We start from the raw sequence: 23,378 nt of genomic DNA on the forward strand, positions 1-23,378 counted from the left end.
CCACAGAGAAACTCATAAGATGGTGCATGTATTTGTGTGTGTCCATGTCTCCACATGCGTACATGTGCTTCCGCCCTGGCTAAGTGCCTGCCCCACCTGTCTGAATGAACCCCTCTTTATGTGTTTGAACTAAGATTGGGTCCGAGTCAGCAGGGGTAGAATAGGCTAAAATGGGCCCCTTGGCATCGCATCAAGGATACAGCCTCCAATCACATGAGGTGGGAGGGTTTGGGTGTATTTTCTTTGGAGGTGTGATTGTTCTAAAATATTCCTTCCCCTTATTTTAAATAGAGAGAGGTGGGTTATTTATATAATATTGACATAAAGGTGTTTTGGTCAGCTTGAATTGCATTAAAATATGCATGTTATTTAAGGAAAGCTCCACACTGTGAATAACTTCACTACAGGTTTGTTGAATTAGGCTAGAGGAATTACAACACTTTTTATTCACTTTATACATCTTCAGGGTGCCTTAATAAGCGAATAATTCAATCCTTATAAAAAAAAAAGGGAAAAGGCCTTAGAAGACATTCAAAAGTTTGAAATGTCACTTGCAAAAGTTCTAACTTTTTTATGTGTGTGGTTGTGCAGAATGCTGTTTAATCCTTTTTGTGGAGTCTCAGTCAGTGCCATAAAACCTGTAACAATAACTGTGGATACTGCTAGCTGCAGTAACAAGTGTTGATTATACAAAAAACTAAATTGTGCTAAATTAAATTATTAGGGCCCCATTAATGAGAGTCAGAATAAGGTGGCTTGAGGACATTTATTTCCACAGAAACGCAGCCATAAACAGATAGACTCCAGATGATTTGGAAAGGTTTTTTAATTCAGTCCTTATAAAAAAAAAGGGGGGGAAAGGCCTTAGAAGACATTCAAAAGTTTGAAATGTCATTTGCAAAAGTTCTAACTTTTTTATGTGCGTGGTTTTGCAGAATGCTATTTAATCCTTTTTTGTGGAGTCTCAGTCAGTGCCATAAAACCTGTAACAATAACTGTGGATACTGCTAGCTACAGTAACAAGTGTTTATTATAGAAAAAGCTTAAATTAACTTAAATTAGTAATTTTTTAATTGGTCAATCATTCTATCAATTTTGTTCCCAGTTCAGAACAATTTAAATGATTAATTATATTACTAGGAATTATTGTTATACACAATTGCAAAGTTCTGGGGAAAATAAGTGATATAAATGTCAATAAATTCCGTAGACCTTACTGTTGCTATGGATTTTTCTATATGACTGTGACAAACCTCTCTTAAAAAGTCTTTCAATTATTCAATTAGTTAAACACTGCAGAAACCCTGATCTTATACTTCTTACTGACTGGAATCTTCTACCTTCCACAAGCCGGCCAGGCGGGTATTGCTAAAACCAACGATAATCGCACAAGAATGGCAGAGAAAGACCAGCCAAGATGTATAGTTTCCCCTGTACCTACAACAGTTTGCACTGTTAAACAAAACAAGAAATTAAACACAGAAGTAGAAAACCCTATGAACAAAAAGTTTGGATAAAGCAACAGGTTAAACATCGGTGTGGCTTTTGCAGTGAGAAGTGGGGGACAGTTAATCATCTGGTTTGTTTCATTGTGGAGGGAATTTGTTACGTTACTGAACCAGGTACTATGTAAAATTATGTATGAATGAGACCTGAGGTAGTTGGTGCTTGTGGACTCCAGCATTAGTCAGGCACTGTATGTTGGTGTATTTTGAGGAGTGTTTTTGGAAGGAGACCTGAAGGCAGGGGGTGGGAAACTTTTGATCGCTTACTTTCAAAATCTTGCTGTTTCTTGCTAGATTCTCTAACTGTACCTACCCTCGCTTTAAGTGATGAAATGTTTCTGTGTTTTCAATTGAACTCTTATTCTCAGAATTCTTCTTTATCACTCTGACCACTGTGAAAGACTACAGGGGGCTAGAATTAGCTACCCGAGGGCTGTCTCTATCACACCACCATCACCAGGCTTTGCACTGGTTTTATAGGCGCCGCTCACAGTCACACATTTGCAGCTTCACCACAGTGAGTGCAGTGGAATTTGGTGTGCTCTTTGCTTCTTAGTGAAATCTAACCACAGTGTTTCTGTCTAGATTACATCTTGGCAGTACTAAGAAAAAGATAAGCAATGTAGAGGATTAAAGCAAAGAGAGAAAAAGACTTTTCTTGTAGCTCTATATCGTACATTCACTGTAGTTGGAGATTAGGAAGCAGTCCGCAGGTTATCAGTCAAAACCTTAAAAGCCTCTGGAGCCAGATGTTTTAAAGCAGCGGAGTGAAAGAAAAGCTTTAAATCATGGAAGGGGAACAGGTAAGCCTTTGCCATGTGTCTGTCACTTACACTCACACGCACACACACACACACACGCACACACACACACACACACACACACACAACACACACACACACACACACACACACACACACACACACACACACACACACACACACACACACACACACACACACACACTTCTTTCTGCTCCCCTAGTGTATTTTTTCCACTGCTGTTAATAGGAGCCATATAGAACCCAGTTCATAATGAAATACCCCCCAGGGGCCATGGCAGGGACTAATAACCCTCTAAATAAGTCTCTTCTAGTGCTGAAAGGCCAGTCTCTTTATACTACAAGTGTATATGTGCTGTAAAGTCTTTTCCAGCCTACTACTGTAATTTTATTGCTCCGTTTTATCCTTTTCATTCAAAGCCGGTCAAAAAGTCACAGAGGGTGTCTGTAGATCAAAGTGCTGTAGCCTCTTCCAGTCTGAGGCTCTGAGAAGTAGTAAAATGCATAAAATGACATTAAATATCTCCAATGTTTTATATTTTTTGAGATTGAACTTCAACAATGAATGGCTTTATATGAAGGAAGCGTGTCATCAGCGCAGTACAGAAAAATTCGACTGGCGGTAAAATTCTTAATGTTCGTGCAGTTGGTGCAGATAGTGTTCATTGTATGTTTGTGTGCGAATAATCTTGACTGGCTGCTGAAGGCCTCTGCTGGCTGTATAATATGTGTGGATGTGTGTGTACACACGCACACAACCACACCCACACACACACACACACACACACACACACACACACACACACACACACACAAATAAATAAATAAATCAGTAATCCAGTTGCATAAAATCACATAAAAAGTAATTAAATACAGAAATTCTAATATAAATATAAAATCCTAAACTTTAAATATAATCTAATAATCTAAATAAATTTAGGGCAAAGATGAAGAGGGTGGACTGTAATATTAAATACAACAATATGCCAACATTATAATAGATGCAACAAAATTGTACACCACAATATACACTTTATGAAAGATTTATCAAACGAATACAGACTGCACTGCAAATAAAAGTAGACCTTCAAAAGCATGTGTTGGAAAAGGAGGCCAGCACTAAAGTGTGATCTCAACAGAAATATTTTGATGGTAACAGAGGTGATAATAATGTTCCCTGCTTAGCTCATAAAAATACTGTATACCACATACTGGAGTTTGTCAGAGCAGGGCAGGGTGGTACATCTCCAGTTAATATTACAAACTTAGTCAGATGGTGGGAGTGGAACAAACTGTGAAACATAAAACAGCCTGATTCACTCTGAATAGATTCAACAAGATAGATTTTCTTCTTTAAAAAAATCATCTACTCATCATCTACAATTGAAACTGCTGTAGCCAGGATTTTACATATGTTATTAATTTACACTAGTAATGGGAAAAATGTTTTAAATAATTTTAGGAAAATTTAAAGGATGATTTATTTTCTGGTTACATTTTCTGTGTGTTTTATTATTAATTTAAAGGCGATAGTGTGTCCTAGATTTCCAGAACAAACCTAGTTAAATTTAGTTTTAGTCACAAAACTGCTAGGAAGAAAAGTCTTGCAGAGAAATAATGTTTAATTGCTTTAAAAAAAAAAAAAGTCTTAAGAGCTATAACAGCTTTTTTTTTTTTTTTTTTTTTAAAAACCTCACGTGTATCAAAGACAAAATAAAATAAAATAAAAACAAAGAAATAACAATTCCCAGAAAACATAATCCTCATTTCCATAATGGTAGCTATTGGTCTCATCTGTTTTAGAACAGTTAGAGAAAAATAATTTAAGTTTTGTTTTAACCTATACAAAAATACATGTGAACTGTGTGCGACAGGGTGAGACAAATAATTTCATTAATTAGTATATTATAATTTGAAAATGTATTTTAGTATATTTTAAATAACTTTAAACAAAGAGAGGTCAGCACTATTTCAACAAAAGGGTTTAGTCTTCTAGCAAAACTCTAAAGCACACCAAGTGTGTTTGTGAGTTCTTCAGAAAGTATAATAGAGCTAACTAGACTAACGGGGTGATATATGGTTTAATATTGTCATATGCAGACGTTTTTGTTTATGCCCTTTTTGTACATGATAAAGAGGTTACGTTGGTTTGAAATGCTGAAATAACACAGCAGCCTAAAAAAGCCAAACGTCAGCAGTACTACAGTGAGTGGAGGAGGGGAGCTGAGTTTGAGGAGTAAATTAATTCCCCTCGCCGACCGGCAGGCTGTGCTGTAGCAACATCACTGCCCCACGCCTCTCACCTCTCTTCACTGACAGGCAGACTACAATCACTGAACTTTATTAGATTTTTGGGGGATTTTTTTTTAGTGTAGATTTAATAATTCTGCCTCTGTTGGATTTCCACAGAGAGTAAGAAGGAAATAGTAAGTGAAGGGTTGAGCTCAAGTGGAAATGTCCTTGTTGGGGTGTTCTCATGGGTTTGGTGTCTGCAGTCGGGGTGTGCCTATTACCAAGACCATCAACACCACCACCACCATCCCTGCTGCTACCCCGGTCAACCTCTCCTTCTGCCTGCAACTCATTATGTTTTTATCCCACTTTTCCGTTGAGGGGCAAGTAAGAAAGAGAAAAGGAGAGATGCATGAAAATAATTGACAAAACCACACTTTCCCTCTATCAAAGCTGTGTTTTTCTTTTTGTGGTCCAACAGTGTTCGGGTTTTTTTGTGCCAGACTTTCTGCTTTGGTCTAGCAGTGAACAATAGCTGTGGTGTGCCAGTTCCAAAACAGTAGATAACAGTTTGGTTTGAGATAAAGATTCTAAGCCGGCACTTTTACCTTTGAATATAGAGCTATCTCGGTTTGGCCAAAGGACTGATCAAAAGCTAAAAGTGTGCGTGTTCCTTTGAATTTGCGTGTCACTCCAGCATACAAAATTTTTCCTGACTGTACTGTAGGTCAAGTCACCTACTCACTCTCTCTCTCTCTCTCTCTCTCTCTCTCTCTCTCTCTCTCTCTCTCTCTCCCTTCCCCCCCGCCCCCCTCTCTCTTCCCCTTGTCTCTCTAACTCTCTCTCTCTCCTTCTGTCTGTCTCTTTCACGTTTGGTCTGGCCTTAGTACAAGTCCTAGCAGTTGTCAGTTTCAGGAAATGCACTGTGCTCTGTTGGGAAGTGAGGTATCTGCCCCTGGGCCAGCCGCCTTTTTTTTTTTTTTTTTTTTTTGTAATTTTTATCGGCTGCTTACGGGAAGCAGGGCTCCTCCATGCACACAGAACAGCTCACGCAGCCCTCTCTTCTCTCGCTATGATTATGAGAAATGATACATACACTGGCTCGACGAATAGATAGATATTTACATGAATGGATGCAGCACCAATATCCCCTGCTCTCTTATTGTCTTATTACTGTGTGTGGTTGTGTGTGTGTGCATATGTGTGCGTGTGTTCATCCATGCAAATCCTTATTGTGCGTGTGCACAGCGCACACACGTACACACACACAGCTTCACACACTCAAACCAAGCACACTACACTTACACTTGTTTGACTTGTGATTGCTACAGCGTCCATACTGTTACTGCTGAGCAACAACTTCAGCCTGCTGCCCAGCCACCCACCCAACCTGTACACACACACACACACACACACACACACACACACACACACACACACACACACTCTCTTTCTTTACACCCCCAAGCAGTGTATCAGATTAAATGCCTATAGAAGCAGCCTCACATGACATCTGCAGAGCAGCAATGCAGAAGTGTGTGCAGAAAAGCAACGAAAACAAAGTTGTATGTTGTAGGCCGGGGGGGCTTGAGTGTGATGTATGAGCAGGGTAAGTAGTGTGTGTGTGTGTGTGTGTGTGTGTGTGTGTGTGTGTGTGTGTCTCTCTCTCTCTGTGTGTAGGAGTAGGGAGAGCAGCTTGAGTCCAAACAGGATATTGTAGTACACGGGGGCATAGATTCTTCCTGCGGCAGTTTGGCTCTGTGGGTTCAGGACAGACTCGGCGACAAGCAGGCAGCACCTCCTACGTTGTCTCCCTCACACACACAGACACACACACAGACACACACACACACACACACACACAGAAATATTCTAGGCTCCCATCAGATAACTGACTCATAGCTAGCCTCCCTTTCTACGAGGGAAACAATATTATTGGACTCAGTGACAGTTTCCAGAGAAGAGAGCAAGGTCCATAGAAACAGAATAAAAACAATCAGTCAGTTTCGTATCAAGTGTTGGGCAACCATGAGGAAAATAATCATTCAAATATTGAACCTGCTTATTCTCGGCCTTGGCTCGGACTTAATAACAAGTTGGCCTTGAACTTTCCGTCGAAGATGTTTTGTCCATGCATATCATACCACAGTGGATTCAATCTGATTAATCTGTCATTCCATAGAAACCATTTGTCAGACAAGTTTTTAAAATGTAACACTTGAGGCGACTTCAGCCAGAGAAATGTTATTTAAAGAATAAATTCAGGGCAGTGTACTAGAATAACCTTGCAGCAGCCAGTCTCACTATGTTTGATACAACTGACTCTGTTATTCTAACTTATATCTAATGTAATGTAAAGAGCTAAGATGTTATTTGTGCACAAACTGGAGTGGATTGGGGTGGAGGGAGAGTGGGGGTGTCTGTGCAAGGCAGAGGAAGGGTGGAACAGATTCTCCCCAGGTTTGGGACTTGGGGAGGAAAGACGAGGGTGAGGAAAGCGCAGTGTGTGTTGGTGCAAGCAGGGGTTCATCTCACAGAGCTGTCAGGAGTATTCAAACAAGCTGTTTGTCAAGTGCCAAAGCCAGCAGCACCCGTCTACTTGCTCCATCCTGGGTGCTTCACCAGACTGACTGAGTGTGTTACTACATGGATTTCTGTTTGTCGTTGTCTGGATAAATACAGAGACAGGCAAGACAAATAAGTAGCTGAATAGTTAGATGCATAGAGAACATTTCTGTGCACCACATGCACAACCTACAGTAAAAAAAAAGAGCAGATCTTGATAAACACTGAAACAATTTGGGCAGAATGCGAGGGCTAACTAAATTATTAGTTTTGGGTCAAGACCAACAATTCCCATTTTCCTCCATCCCCCTGTGTTTTGCCTTGTTTGTCAGTAGCTCCATAAAACGTTGTTTGGACAAGAAAGCGGACATTATTTGCCTAAACTTTATTAGTAAATATGACTTTAGGAATCTAGAGTTTCCATCATTTTTGAGCCATTTGCATTTGGTCATTTGTTTGTTATGAAATCTGAATGAACTCATTTGTTACTTAACACAAAGTATTCTGTATTGAAACAAAAGAGGCATAGTGTTTGTTCATTTTCAACGAAATTGTTTAGGAATCAGTAATCAATTTGTTCCATGGAATCTGGAAAGAGTTTTCATTCACAGTTTTGTCTAAAAACTTGGCAAAAGGATTGTGTCAATGTCATTTAGTCAGCCTAATGCATGTACACAATGGAAATGGCTTCCTCGGTTTATGTTTATTCTGCCTATAAGCTAAATTGAATTGAAATTCTTTGAAGTTACATACATATTTAAGTACTTAATAGCGTATTGGTAAAAGATCCTTGAATATGTTTTTGTGTGCAGTTTCTATAACACAAACACTTGTGGTTAGTCTTTTCTTATTAGGTCTTTATCTTGCAATTCCCAGAACCTCCAACTCTAAAGTACATGCTGTTCACAAAGCTTTTTATCTCTTATCCGCTGCTTTATATATTGAAGTGTCAACATGGACACTGAAATGTTTTTTTATTCAAAATTGAAAAGCAAATAAAAACATTTCAGTGACACTGTGATTGCATGAGACCTCACTCACAACCCCACTTAAAACAACCATGACCTTTTTTCTTTTAATCTTGGGTCATTCCTCATGTGTGCTTACTTAATTGCCAAGGTTATGACTGATGAAAGATGAACCCATCCCGCTGCCTTTGCTGGGAGTAGATTCATACTAACCCCCAAGCAGGGAAAAGCAATAGGAAGCCAAAGCAATAAAAGGCTTTGACATTGATGGGCCTGTTTCCCAAACACTTAGGACCTTAAGTCGTCTCCTCTCAAGTCTGGCTGCAGGGGCCGGGGCTCCACTTCTTATTGCTGTGTCTGACTGGAGTCGCCATGCCCCAGAGAGGGTCGACGTTTGGTCTTGGCCCCTTAGTTCCTGTCTGTTTGTCTGTCTGTCTGTCTGTCTGCCGTCCGTCTGTGTCCGCCACTGAACATGCTACAGAACTTGGCGTTGTGGTGGGGTAAGTGGGTGAGGAATTTCTGTGTGTGTCGAAGGCCTTCAGCAAACAGCTCTCACAGTGTGAAAGCAAATACAGAAACCTGTTCTGTTGTGCAAAAAAACCCACTATGTCTGACCGTGTACTATTAGACATTTTTATTAGACACAAGTGCAAAAGGAAACAAGGGGAAAGACTGGTGATAATAACCAGAAAATATAGTAGGTTACTTTTGAGTGTACAGTAAATTTGTCACGGAGGAGTCTCATGACGAAACAGCTGAAGCAGAAATGAAAACAGCTGAATTCATTTTTTTGTGTGTGTGGTGAACCTTAGAGAAGACAAACAAAAAGAAAGTTACAGGCACCTATGCACAAACATGGTGGGTAGCCATAGAGAAATAATAATTTTCAGCAAAAGAAAAATGACTTGGCTTCATTTTCATGTTACTTTGAGAGGATTAAAAGCCAGCACAACCTACTTTTTTCCAGGTTCCTCTTGAACAACTTCTTAACCCCCTCCGTCCGTCCATTTGGCTTCACTGACTGGATTAGGTTCATACACAAGGCCCCTACTCATGCCAGTGGATTGCTTATGACAGGCCCTTATGCAGACACCTTGACTGCCATGAGCAATTACTTTAAATACACAGGAGAGGGCCAGAACTGGGCTGACCTGTGGGAGGGTGAGAGGTGGGGGGCGGATGGGAGGAAAGAGAAACACACCACAGCTAATTCTAGATTATGTACAATTCTGTGTTTTTATCCTCAGCAGCACTTAAAACCACTTTATGAGTGTCACAAGTGAAAGGTATTAGTACTCACAAGTTAGGTGGAAAAAAATACACCTTTTTTCACTCTCCCGAGATGACATGTAGCTCTGTGAAACATATAAAATCTTTAGCTGTCATTTATAATCAGATAGCATTCACATCGCAGTCATGCATCTGAATCTGTCTCTACCCCATGGTTCTTACAAGCTGTTGTGTTAGCGTTACTAAACCTATCCATGTCTCTATTCATTGCTACAGTTCAGATAGACTTACCTGTCTGTAGCCTGACAGTGGCAGAACTGACAGCAGTCCTGATGCCTCCCAGTCTCCTCGAGCCCAGTCTGTCTGTCGATCAGGTTTCATACTGATCTGGACTAGCTCTGTTACACTACAGGCCTTGTCCCCACTGCAGGGTTTTTGCTGGCTCTGCTCTGTTTCACCTAAAATTAGGGAGGGTCCTCAGACACTGACTGGGCACAATGAGTGCAAAGTTCATAGGGTTGTTGGTGTTGAGGTATAGTTTGCAATGTATAAGAAAGAGTTGTTTCTTATGAGGCTGTCAAAGGTTGTGGTGCTTTGGGTGTGTTAGTTTTGATACCACATTAGTTTGTCCAGGTTGTGTTGTAAGATTTAGAAAAAATAACATAGAAATCTTTGTGTAGAGGGAAATCTTATTTATTATACTCTTGTTTTTATTTTTACATTTTCTCCAGAGGGAAATTCTGGTTTCTTACTTGTGTAGTTTTGTCCATCATTACCTGTCAGTAAAATAACATTGTACTCTTCTGGGGACATGGCAATATTGCTCAGAAAAGAGAGGCAGCACAAGAAATGAGCAGTCAGATGATCTGACTTACAGTTTTAGCTTTGCTGATTTTAGTATTTCAGACATTTCGGTATTGCTCACTTCAGTTTTTACCTTCAAATGAACTGTTACAACAGAATACTGATCATCTGACTGCAATGTTTCTGAATAGAAATAGTAAAGAAACTTGTAATACTTTCCTTTTGCTTTGAGTATTGGTTTTCTTTTTGTGTGTGACTGTGTATGTTGTGAATTAGGTTTGCTATATCTACTTTTGGACGGAGCTACAAGAGAATAGTTGATGAGTGTTAGATGTGTGAGAGAATGAAGAAGTGGTGATGGCCAGAGTGTGTGTGAGGTGAACCAAAGCTTTTTGCACTTCGCTTTGCTCTGCTTCTTTCTTCTCAGCAAACGTCATTCTCTAGAACTCCCTCTGCGTCGTCTCTTCTCTTCCTGACTCGCACGCACGCACACGCGCACACACACACACACACACACACACACACACACACACACACACACACACACACACACACACACACGGTGTAATGACGAGAAGTGTGTGGAGCTGCTGAGCTGTTCCACATGTGTAGGGTGCGTCAGATCAAATTAGGCCTCGTTGACAAAGGGCCTTTTACACACAGGTGGATGATGGGGGAAGCGGGGGCTGCAGTCAGCCAGTCAGTCAGCAAACCAGCCAGTCAGTAAGTTAATCAGTCAACCTGCCACTCAGACAGCAGCGACTTCAGCTGCACCGTGTGATGTTTGGAACGGTGGAGTGTGATTTGACAGCTTTTCCTTTCACTCACATGGATGTCTGAATTTTCTTAAAATATCTCACCATCATCATCATCACCCTGGCCCCTTCACACTATCATACTAATGTGATACTCGGGCTTGTGGATTGCAGTTTTTGAATAGGATATCAACAAGCTTGGCCTTGACACATACAGTTCACCCCATCAAATCATAATACATGACCAAAATCACAACAGCATGTCAACTGGCTGCATTTGTGGAAGGAAAAGCGAAATTTAGAAATGTTTGGGACTGTGTTTACCTCTCTTTTCCAAAGTTTATTACATTCTCTCTCCAAGTTGTCACTTTTCATATATGAGCATAAATCCCCTATGACACACACACGTAGACAAACAGACACACACACACACACACACACACACAGCGACCCCCTGGGTGCCGGGGTAACCATAATGCAGCTGCGGCAGTGCAGGCTGAGTTATTACGTTTAATCCGTCTAATTGTTGGGTTTCATAGAATGGGACCCAGTCTGCCTTGGAACTAATTCTGTCTGGGCATTCTATTTAATTCGCCACACTGGGCCCTAAGCTCTTCTAAAGGCAGGCTGCCCCCTCTGTTCCCTCCACCCCACCCTTTAAGAATATAAACCCCTTATCTTCTCCTCTCCCTCCCTCTCTTGCATGGCAGAACACTGGGTGACTTGTGCTGGAGAGTGATTTCTCAACAGTCCATAAAACATTCTTCTGACATTTTGGACATCCACTCTAATGAGGCGGGATAATGGGAGCAGAGCTATCATGAGCAGCAAAAAGGCCCAGCAGCACCAGCCTTGCCAACAGACACTTTTAAACAACAACAATATGCAAGTTGCATGAAGACGTGGGGCAAGCCATGAAATGAATGGAAATTGCCTAAAGAGAAGCGTATTGACAACGTCACGTGTACCGCCAAAACTGCAAAAAATACCCCTGTTCTGACACAAAAGGCTTCTAAAAATAAATCTAGTCTGAAAACCAATAGCGGATGTTGCATGTCTGCATGAAGTGTGTGCTCCAGCTGGTGTTTAATTGTTGCCACTGTACCAAAGTAAAACAATGAACTCAGCGTAGCTTATCCGATGAGGTTGCAGTCTCACCCAAAAACAATGCTGCTTTAACTGGTCAGATTGGTGGGGGGTTGATTGGTTGGTTGGTTGGTTGGTTGGTTGGTTGGTTGGTTGGTTGGTTGCGTGGCTGGACGGTGATAATCCGCACTCGCAAATCCCATGCGTTTAGTCAAATTATTCCAGGCCTTAAGGCTCCCATTGTGGTCGCTGGCTGGTGTGCTGCTGTCTGAGCCCCCCACAGGGACAACAATGCAACCATTCAAGGCCACTCGCTGCTACCGACTGGCAATTTCAGGTGTGAATTGGCTGTGTAGCCAGTGGCTTATATTAAATGACCTGAGAAGTGACCTCGAAGGGTAAGAGAGGATAGAGAGGGGGGGGGGAGAAGGGAAGAAAAGGAGTAGGCATTTGGAAAAGAGAGATTATGAAAAACCAGGGCACTACTGCAGTCGTGTCAAGTTCTGTCATCTTTTTGCTCTGATCGTCTTAAAAACTGGCAAGAGCTGCATTATTTTGGAAGAGGGATGAAGAATGAGAGGGAGAGTGAGAATGGCAAAGAATGATCCCTTCAGGCTGATATCCTGTCTTCTTTTCCCATCCACTCTGTTCCTGCTAAACCTCTCCTCTGTCCTCCCTCCTTCCCCCCAATAATGTGCTTTTAATCATATCTCCTTGGCTGGCTTGCTTGCGTGGGTGAGCGCTGCGTCCAGGCCCTTTGATGGGAATCTGCGATGCACCCAAAAGTCTTTTGAAGTGGCCGGCTGGGGAGCTACAGGGGGGCTAGCTATGGGGCCGGGAGCTTTGATGTGCCAGGGTCTGGAGAGGCCGGCTGCACGCTGCCCTGCACCGATCTGTCAGTAGCACAGCTGCACTGCTTGCTGGGGAGCCCCTGCCTCCAACCCTGACTGACTGGTCGGCTAGGTGACTTACTCACCTAGTTGTATACACTATGTACCTGCAAAAATAAGTGCCAGCAATTAAGTAAAGGCTGACTTTAGTAGAAGTTCTTGCAGATGATGAATTGGTCTTTGACTGATGACACTGTGGATCAACTTCTTACATACAATATAAATGCACTGTACATGCATTTAATAATACGTAGTTTTGAGTGAATATATCCCCAGAGTTCATATGAATCCAAGTCCTGCTGCTGAGCGTAGAGTTTCATTTTTTCTTTGCTTCTGCTGCTATTTCCTTTATTTCCTGTCAAGCAGCTCGCAGAGAAAAAATACGTAGTGGACGGCTGTTTTCTGCTCAAAGTCTATGTAAATGTGCCATTGGGAATTTTTCAGTTTGACTATTGCCAAATGGAATCTGTTTTCTCTGCAGCTGCACGAAACCATTAAAAGGAGACCATGTGTTCTAACCTGTTAGGTTTCAGTCGAGCTCAACCTTGGCTCAACTCTCCACCTGGAGAGGAGAACAGTTTCCAAGGCCGAAGCTATTGACACTTAGCTCACTGCACAGCTTTTCTCTCTTTTAGAGGGAGGATGCATTAATTGCCTGACTGCAATGAAATGCAACATTATTTAACGGCGCAGATATTTCTTTTATATGCATTACTATCCCACATTTGTTTTTAATATGATTTGTTTCAATCTTCCATATTATTGCATATAATAAATAGTGTCACATTATGATGAATGGTACAAAGGGTATAGCACTATAACAGCCAGTTACTTAAGCCTATAGTTAAATAAATTAAATTAAATACATTAAATAAAGACTCTGAATACTGAAATTTAATTAGTGTCTGGGAGCAGTACTCTCCACAATATTGGTTCTGTGCACAGATGTAGCCATCAAAGAGGCTTAGCATTCAGATGTGTGTACTTCATGTAGTAGTATGTAACTCTTGCTCTAGCCTTTAGAGGAATTGTTAGGGAAACTCTCATTTCTTTCCCATTTTTCAGAAGTCAAAAATACAGCCAGAGGAAATTAATAAGATGCATGGTCAGTATTTTAACACTTAAACAGGCTCACACCTGCTGGAGTTGTACTGTCAGCCACTGAGCATTTCCTTTGGATTATTTGGGGGCCGCTTACTGTAACGTCACAGTAGTTGCTGTGGTAGGTGAAAGCATCTTTTACATTTACATTTTACTTTCAGGTTTTCCCAGCCATTCTAGAATTCACACCTGTAGACTAGTAGCCCCAAGAAAACCTCTGAGTTATCTACATTTGTTTAAAAAATGCTTTAGCAACTACTGTTATAGTAATGGAATAAGGACAGACAGGTAGATAAATGATGAGAGGCTAATAGGAGTAGTCCCCCTGTAGGAGTCATCTATTCCTGAAGATGAAAAGAAGAATGAAAAATGACCATGGTGAATGGCTCTCCAGTTTGTTTGTTGACATTGCTTCTGGATCCTTCCCCCCTCTGAAGGAAGGATCCTCCTCAGCTTCAACATCATTTTTACAACTCTCCTGCTTTCACCAGTGGTAGCAATCCTCTACAACAGGACAACAGACAGACGCTATGCAGGTATAACTGACAACTCACCAATTTTAGTCCCAGTGTGTCAGTTTGTGGGATTAATTGAAAATGTTATGTGCTTATCATTTTGAAATGCATTGTCTTGCTGGAATCTACTTGACTACTTAATGCTATTTTATTTCCAGTAAAATGGCTTTAAAGGACACATGTGTAGGATTCAGTGGCATCTAGTGGTGAATTTCCAGGTTGCAACCAACTGAATACCGCTCCCCTTCCAATCGTGTAGGAGAAACTATGGTGGCTGTGAAACATACAAAAGACCCCATCTAGAGCAAGTGTTTGGTTTTTCCATTCTGCCATCCATTATATTCTGCATCAGCTTGTTCCAGCTCTTTATTGAAGCTGTTTGATGTTTGCACAAGACCTCATTTTTGGGTTGCACCATTCCATTAAATCTTGTGCATCATTTTATACACATTTTCCCAAGATTCAACCCCAATTTGGTATGTTTGAAAACTTTGTGATCTCTATAAATTAAAAAAAAGGTTTTGAACAATCCACACCAGAATTCATAATGAGGTTCTTCCTACTCACCTTAACTGTAATGTGATATACACTTACAAGAGGCAACCAACTTTGGTCTAAGATTGTTTGGATCTTTACAAAGGGTTCTTGCACTGTTCCGACTCATTTGAGGTCAAAGGCAAAATATGAAATATGGACACAACTCTTCACAATTGTTGGTGAAAACTCAATTATTTTAGTGCCGAGCTCATCAGATGCCCTCAGCATGACCTGTGAGTGCAAACCCGCTATCTCCAACACATCTGTGCCTAGTTAAATGAAGGTTGTATTTTAGGCCTATTATAGTCAAGGAGACAACGCGGCCTGACTGCTAGTTTGACCACTCACCCCTATCTGACTTGCACATGTGGTCAGTCTCTATGGCAACATGCTGAAAAGACTGCTTCCTGAGACTTTGTTGTGTTTGGGGCTTGGCAGGGCATTGTAACCTAGATATTATTTTTAGTCCGTCAGTGAAGGCCCAGTGTGTGTTGATTTAGGATGTGAGCTGACAACCCCTTGAGTACACAAATTCACAGACCTACAGAGCCTGTCATTCTTAGACATTTTTAACTTTGCAATATACTACTGCAAAATCATGTATTGACATTTTGAATCTCTGAGGGCGCAGGCATCTGTCAGCCAATCTCAGGTCATTGAAGTCATCATCATCAGTGATGGTATGAGAAAAGCTCTCTGTTTCTCTGTTCGTCAGCTGTGTTGTCCCACACCCATCTGTGGCCTTTTATTGCTTTTCTCTCCCTCTGTCTTTCTCTGAGTCTGTCTCTCTCTCCCTGTAGCCGGCAGTAATAAAGGTCTGACAGGCAGAGCGTGAAGGTCATGGTTATTAGATGGTAAAGGCGAGAGCCACAGCTGGGCTGGGCAGGCCTCCTTTCTGGCAAAAGTGATGAGTTGTGGGGGCTCTTATGTGACACAAAGTTTTTTTTTTCTTTCCTTACAGCCACCTGGTTTGGTGAGGGAAAAGCCCCGGGGTCTTTTGATAAAGTGCAGGGTGTGAGTGAGAAGAAGGGGTAGTGATTATGAGCAAGCCAACAAGTTGAAATACTGTCCAAGTGGTGTGTGTTTGTGTATGTGTATGTGAGCTCGTTTGACAGCCCCAGAGGCGTTCACACCTGCTGCTTCTTCAGTGCTATGTGCACTTCTGTGGCCAAGGTTGCGAGAGCTAAGCTGTGACACATGTACACACATATACACTTAAATCCCTGTTTGATGATAAGGTAACTGTATAAAACCCTTAGTGGCTCATATAACTGAAACCAAGCCCAAAGATCTAAAAGTTTCACCAGTGTTGGGAAAGTTCAAATCAATGTCTTCCAAAGTGAAAAATTGACAAATTAACAAAACCAGCAAGGCAAGAAGGCAAAGTCTGCATATTGAAAAATTTCTTGAAAATGGAGATACTTTCTGCTTTCTTATCAAAGATCATTGCCTAGCTGTTGTGCTTCTTCATTTGATACAGAGTTCCTAAACTCGGCTCCCACTGCCATTGGAAGTTGTGATTGACACTGATGAATAAAGAAAGAAATAATTCTGCAGTTGCACTTATCACATATCAGCCTCACATATCAGCCTTAAATAGGTATGGCTTATATATATATATATATTAGCCATAGTATTTGTTGCACCAATGTTTATATGAATACAGCACTGAGGATTTTGTTTTAGCTAGAGTAATTTCACACAATGTACACACTTTGCGTTCTTGGATGCAAAGTGCTGTAAACCTTGATTGTAATTCGTAAGGCAATGCTTATTATTATCAGATTTGACCATTGCCCATATTGAGCTTGAGCAATCAAACAAAGGATATAAAAACCACTGTGTTGAAAATTCATCACAATAGCAGGTTGTAGCTCTGCCTGAAAAATCTAAAACCTCTTTTTTCAGGTTTTTGGAAAAGACTTTCTTGTTGATTTATCACAAAGCAAAACAATAGCTATAACTTGATACCCATATAAGTGGTCTTAACGTGGGAGCAAAAGCACAGAAAATCAAACAGAAATGTAATAAGTATAGATGGTTTGTCTTATGTCCTCTTTTTATCAAAAATATTGTCTTTGGGTGACATCCCACTTTTCTCATGGCCACTTCCAAAATCTGACTCTTCCAAACCTCAAGTATTCTCAAGTGGGCTTAGAGTTGTTTTGGAAAAATAGTGCAGAGAAAGAGCAAAGTGGAGTAGCTCCACATTGTAATGATGCATTCAGCAGATACTGAGTGAGCCTTCATTTCTCTACCGGGTACACAAATCTCATCCTCAAAAAACCTATCATGTCCCAAAGTGTTCTAGGATGAACTCCTCTCCAACCTCATTTGCATTGATATGAAATTTGGACAAAAAACGATAAAGGGGGCACCCTTGGGTGATTATGGGGTCACTAGCCAACCGTCACCACGGCCAAGAAAAGAAGCACCGCATCGGGTGAAAACAGGACTCAGACTAGGGCTCATTGTGTCTGCTATCTGTTGCTACACAATGAGCTGTCTCATTCTTTGGAAAGGGTGTCAGGAGTTCAGCCTTTATCACCGCGACCTGCATTTGACCTCACAGAAGGGTAGAGATGCAGCTGAAGACTCCTCGTCGAAGCTTTGGAGACAGAAACATACCCCCGGGTGCTTCTATTAGGCTCATCAATCAGGTGGAGACACATACTCACACACACAACACACATGTACCTAAATATACGTACACTTCACAGAAGAGTGACTGGGAATACTATGAAGAAACATCTAAAACATGTCAACCCACCCTTCTCTGACGCTGTATGATGGGCAGATAGAGATTTTAAGTAAACATGCAGCATTATGAGCCCCCTGACAACAGTGTTTTTTTTTTCTGAGAAGAGGTGAAGGAGAGGATGAAGAAGGGAGTTGAGTTAAGAATGACAGGGTTTCTGCCATGTCTTCACTTGGAGAGCAGGTTGGGCTGGATGTTAGGGAAGTCCAAGGTCAAATGACAATGACAGTTTGTCAACCAATGACAGTGGTTGACAAACATCTTCTCACATGCACAACTAACAGAAAGGGCATGTTAGGGCTGCCACTGGGCCATCATTTTATTTGATTTTTTTTTACACATATAGACACTCATGTAATGCAGAACACAGCATAATGCTTTTAACATCGGTTGGTTGTGACTGCATGCCTTTGCCATATCATAATATATATCAGTAGGGCTGGTAAGTTCCCATACAACAATGATAAAATAGCTCAAACTAAATAAATTCAACTTCTCATAAAGTCAAATGTCTAAACACAAGAATTGTTTTAGTTTTCTGGCTCTGCTCATATCAACTTGTTTTTAACAGCAGCAGGCAGCTTTTTCATATAAACCCATTGTACGCTATCTGCTTAGCACCAAATAGACAGACAATGTTAGTGAGCTTGGGAAAATGTTGTTGCTAATGAGCCAGATATTTCCCTCAGGAGTTGGTGCACACTAAAACCAAACTACAAGGATTGTGAATATTGGACTAAATTGAACTAAAGTGGCCATAAAAACTCCAAATGAATGCTGGTGTGGCTTGGTTTGCCAACATGTTTGCCGTTCCAACTGTGTAATACAGTACAATACATGTCAATGTTGCGTTTTTGGCTTGTTACATTACCCCGAGTGGCCCAAAAAAATCTGGGATTGCAGCTTTAAATCAAGAATTATCTAATTAAGACTTAAGTTTGTGTATAATTCCTCATCTAGTCCTGTACGCACACACAGCTCCACCATCATCATCACAGGATCACACAGTCATTATCATCCTCATTACTGTCGTCATCTTAGCTGTCATCAGTTGAACCACTAATTTTTTGTCAGTATGAATTACCCAGATCTCAACCTAACCCCAGCATTATAAAGTGTTATTCTTCCATAGGCAAGAACCCCGCCCCACCTACCCACACACACATACTCACACATGAGTCCTCCACAAGGGAAACACTCTTGTTTGATTTCCACTGGTTTCGGAACAGATTAAACACCAGTGCTCGGGTCTTGGGTCAGCACCGCCGCTCATACTGTACAAACATTCCACATCCGTCTGAGGGCTGGGCGGACCTGCTGTCAGTCAGAGAGGGTGGAAAACATTTACAGTCACGTCATTTCGGCGCCCAGCAAGAGCTTATGGATACCCACACATCAGCTTCACTTTCACATACATACATATGCACAGACTCTGGAGTTTAGGAAGACACATTTTACTGTCAGTGGTGGTGTGAATTAATGAGCTGTCCAGAGCTGTCAGGTGAAGGTAAGCCAGTGATAGATGAACTGTACCAGCAGCTACTGACAACAACATGTGGCTGTTTGCAACTGTTTTAGTTTTACACCTCACATCCCTTCAGTCTCTCTATTAATATGTTTAAAGTCTTCTGTTTCTTACTTGGACTAAGGTTTCGTCACTGCACTAATTTTTCTATCTTTAATGTTAGTTCAACGTTTTCCGTCATTGTGTTGTGTATTTTACGTATTCTTGTGTGCATGCTGTACAGTCAAAACAGTGTCATAGTTTTTGTTTTATTCTCATTCTAACTTTCTGTCTTCTATCTAATTATTGTGTTCTTTGTCTTCTCTTGTGTTGGTCCTTTGTTTCTCTTTCCTCTCCTTTTCACCTCACTTCACATTATATGTGCGATATGTGAGAAAGACATCTGTGTGTTGGATGTGGTTGTGTGTGGGTTCGTGTTTGTAAGTGCACATCTCGCTGTTTACTCTTGGGTGAGCATGTGCTCATAATGTTGTGTGATGTTATGTGTTTATATGCTTCTACGTCTATATGTATGTGCTGTATGTATGTCAGCCACCTGTGGAGATAAGCAGATTACAGCACCTTTGCTGGCTTCTCATACACAGGAAGTGGATAGCTGTGGTACCAGCATCAAAAACAATTTGCCACATGAAACAACGTTTGTTCTGCCAGTTGTACCGTTTTATCCTTCAGCATTTCTAGAATTTAGAGAATCTTCTTTGTTTTTTATCATAATGCATTTCTAAAACAAAAAAAGTGAAATCTTACGTTTGCATAGGTTTTTTTTGTTTTGTTTGAAGTTTATTTATTTAAAAGGGACAATGCACATTAATTAACAGAAGGACTTAAGTCTACTATGTAAATGTGCCAGATTTAGCCATACAGCTAATTTTCATCTGCAGTTCCTGGCAGGTTGATGTCATATCAAAAACATTAAAAGAAAACATACAAAAGCACGTAAGCACAAACAAAAAGCACATAAGGATAGATAAAATCACATTAACACAGAGTACATAAGCACAGAAACTCACAAAACACAGAGTACATAAACACAGACAAAATCACATAAGCACAGATAAAAGGTAAACTGCAATGTGGTCCTACCTGTCTGTGTCCAGCTGGTCAAACAGTAGTCCATGTGTGAGATGTACAACTTTGAGGCTTCCGTAATTAGATTGTCCCCAATGTCTCTATAATTTGCCGGAATGAATTTGATTCTGTTCACAACTTTTTAAACTTTTTGTTTGTTGTGTATCTAATATGATGCCTAAATATTTAAACTCATGCTTCTGCAGCTTGTTTCTTATTTTTTGCATGTAAATATATGATCGTGTCATCCTCATACATCTGACAAATTACATCTGGTGAACAGACTTGTCAAGTTAACAAATAACAGGGGACCCAAAGTTGAACCTTGAGGTACACCAACATAATTATCAATCATATCTGAGGGTTTTATGGTCTACACGAACACAGTGTTTTCTATCTGTAAGGTATGATTTTAATCATCTGATTACATTGGGTAAAAAATTTAACTTTGATATATTAGAACCTCATGATTTTTATTGCCTTTATGAAAGAGACAGCTGAAGATAGACAGGAAAGGGGGACAGAGAGAGGGGATGACATGCAGCAAAGGGCCGCAGGTCAGATTCGAACCCTGGGCCGCTGCAGCAAGGACTCACCCTCGGTACATGGGTTGCCAGCTCTACCCACTGAGCTAACCGAGCGCCCCACAACCTCATGATTAACTATAACTAAGGCTTTCTTTAAAGCAAGGAAGCCCCCCCCCTCCCTGGTCCAATTTAGCCTTAATGTTTTCCAAAAAAAACCCAAAACAATTGGTTTCAGTGGAATTGTGTTTTTGAAACCCAAATTGCATAAGATGCAATGAGAAGGACGTAGCATTTACATGAGATATTATCTGTTCAGAGAATTTTTGATACTGCTGGAAGGGTACTGATGGGTCTATAATTACTACCGACCATGTGGTCACCCAATTTGAACACTGGTGTAATTGTTGCAGTTTTCCAAGCACCTGGAAACACTCCTTCATTAATGGACCAGTTCATAATTTTTGCAATGGGAGGAATGAGCTTGAATAACTAAAAGAGGAAAATAATCGTGCACACTTTGGAGTTGGTCACTTCTCTAAAAGTCAGGATGGGAGCATCAGTATTTAAAGGTTTTTATAGAATCAATGAAATAAGTATTAAATGCTGTCACCACTTTACTTGAATCATGGATCACATTTCCTCTATATTTGGTTCTATTTTTTTTTATCAATGGTATCAGATTTCCCTGTTATTTTCTGTAAATTCTGCCAGATTTCTTTAGCATTCCCCTTTGCTTCACTAATAGCATTAATGAAGAATGTTGCTTTTGCCTTTCTGATCTCTTTCACAACTTTATTTCTCAGTGAAGTAAATAGACGCCTCTCATGTTCTACCTTGTTCCTGAGAGCCATCTTGAGAGCATGGTCCCTTTGTTTAATGAGTGACCGTATTTTTTTCATTTGACTATAGTAGATAATCTCTTTGGTCTGGTTTGCATTTCACTTTCCTTATTAAACTGTGTTTTTTTTTTAATGCACCCATTAATGAATTACAGTTATCATCCACACTTTTACTTATGAGATGCTCATTCCAGTTTATTTTCTCAAGATTGCTTAGCTCTTATGGGCTGATAGATTAAATCTCCTTTCTTACAATGGAAATCATATTGTGGTCAGATAAACCTGTAACCAGTTTGTAAGATTTCTTTATTCTTTACAGCCTGTTAGTGTAGGCCAAAACAATATGTTTTTCTGAGGAATTAGTAATCCTAGTAGGTCTATAAAATGTAATTAAAATGTAAATTAATTTTTTTTTTTTTGCTTTATCATTCCAGTTTATATTAAAAATTTCCCAATCCAATGATCTCACTTAGTATCACTCTTTAAGAAGGCAGTTCAGCTTATCATAAAACATTTTTTTTGCAGATGGTGGTCTATAGATCCTAATCATAGTGAATGACAATTGGGTTTAGAGAGTTAATTTGAGAAAATAGCACACCTCCACCCTGACCATTAGTTCTGTCTTGTCAGAACATATTATGGCTGTGCATTTTTAATGTGTCAGCAGTGGAGTTTTCTGTGAACCATGTCTCTGATAAGCAGAGGAAGTCCAAATTTGATTTATACAGAAGATGTTGTAGTTGTTCACTTTTAGGAATAGCTTTGAAGATTCCAATGTCCGCCTAATAACCCATTTGATGTAGACTAAGAGTCCTACAGAATGCGTGCCTGGTTTACTGATTGGAAATTTTTAAAGCCACGTTGCCTCACAATTGCAAAATTAATCTTGCGTTTTGACTTGATTGGTGATGAAGAGTTTTTCCTTTGTACATGATTTGCCATGGAAGGTGGTGTGACGCTTGGCAAGATTACCGGTGTAGTTATGGAATCAGCTGAAAATTCATCCAGTCGGCTGGCTTCAAAGGTAAGAAAATTGCGGTTAACAGTAAATTCATGCTCTAATATCATCCAAGCCCGGAGAGTGATGCACGTTCTCCATGAGTGCCGCTGGATGATAACGATCTGGACCCATGTCTCCCACAGTTGGCCCAGGATTAAGATGATTAAGATGTGACAAACAGATTACCAGAATGTTTCCATAGAAGTTTGGGAGATTTGCGTTTGGTCGTTTTGATTTTGTTAGTAGCATTTGGGATGATTGCTTTTCCATTATTCAAAACGATGCAATATGAAGTAAATTGTCCGAAAGGAAAACATATGCCTGTATATCCACAAAACAAGGGAAACACTAGATGTTTGGTGTTTTAATTTTCTGTATGTTGAGCTTGATTGAGTGTGTTGACCAAACTCTGGAGTATGATTCACAATATAAATGACAATGCATACAGTAATCTTAAAGTGAAGCAAGTTGCTTTTGTATGGTTACCACTTGCAGTAGGCCGATGGAATTGCTGTTGTAAAGAAGGATTTTAAAGGTTGGATGGCAGCGAGGCAGCACCTGCCTTACGACATGCTGCTATCTTGGCTGACTGTTGACCCCAGAGTCATGTTACACTCTCAGTAACTAGACATATGGTTTAAATCCATGCATGGCTGTGAAAAATGTAAGTTTTTCCAGGCCCTAGTAGCAGT

The 23,378-nt window shown here is 40.5% G+C and overlaps 1 protein-coding gene and 1 long non-coding RNA gene across 6 annotated transcripts in view; one reads left to right on the forward strand and one right to left on the reverse strand.

Annotated features, from left to right (window-relative positions):
• kcnq1.2 (potassium voltage-gated channel, KQT-like subfamily, member 1.2) overlaps positions 1-23,378 on the forward strand; it is a 163,105-nt gene that overhangs the window by 43,576 nt on the left and 96,151 nt on the right. The window lies entirely within an intron of this gene.
• On the reverse strand, positions 8,663-9,624 carry LOC127352827 (uncharacterized). The gene is made up of 4 exons (XR_007881192.1): positions 9,573-9,624; positions 9,352-9,406; positions 9,009-9,202; positions 8,663-8,858 (listed from the first exon to the last, which is right to left on the reverse strand). It is a non-coding gene; the product is annotated as an uncharacterized LOC127352827 (long non-coding RNA).

Source organism: Dicentrarchus labrax, unplaced genomic scaffold (assembly GCF_905237075.1).
Source record: "Dicentrarchus labrax unplaced genomic scaffold, dlabrax2021, whole genome shotgun sequence".
Taxonomy (NCBI): domain Eukaryota; kingdom Metazoa; phylum Chordata; class Actinopteri; family Moronidae; genus Dicentrarchus; species Dicentrarchus labrax.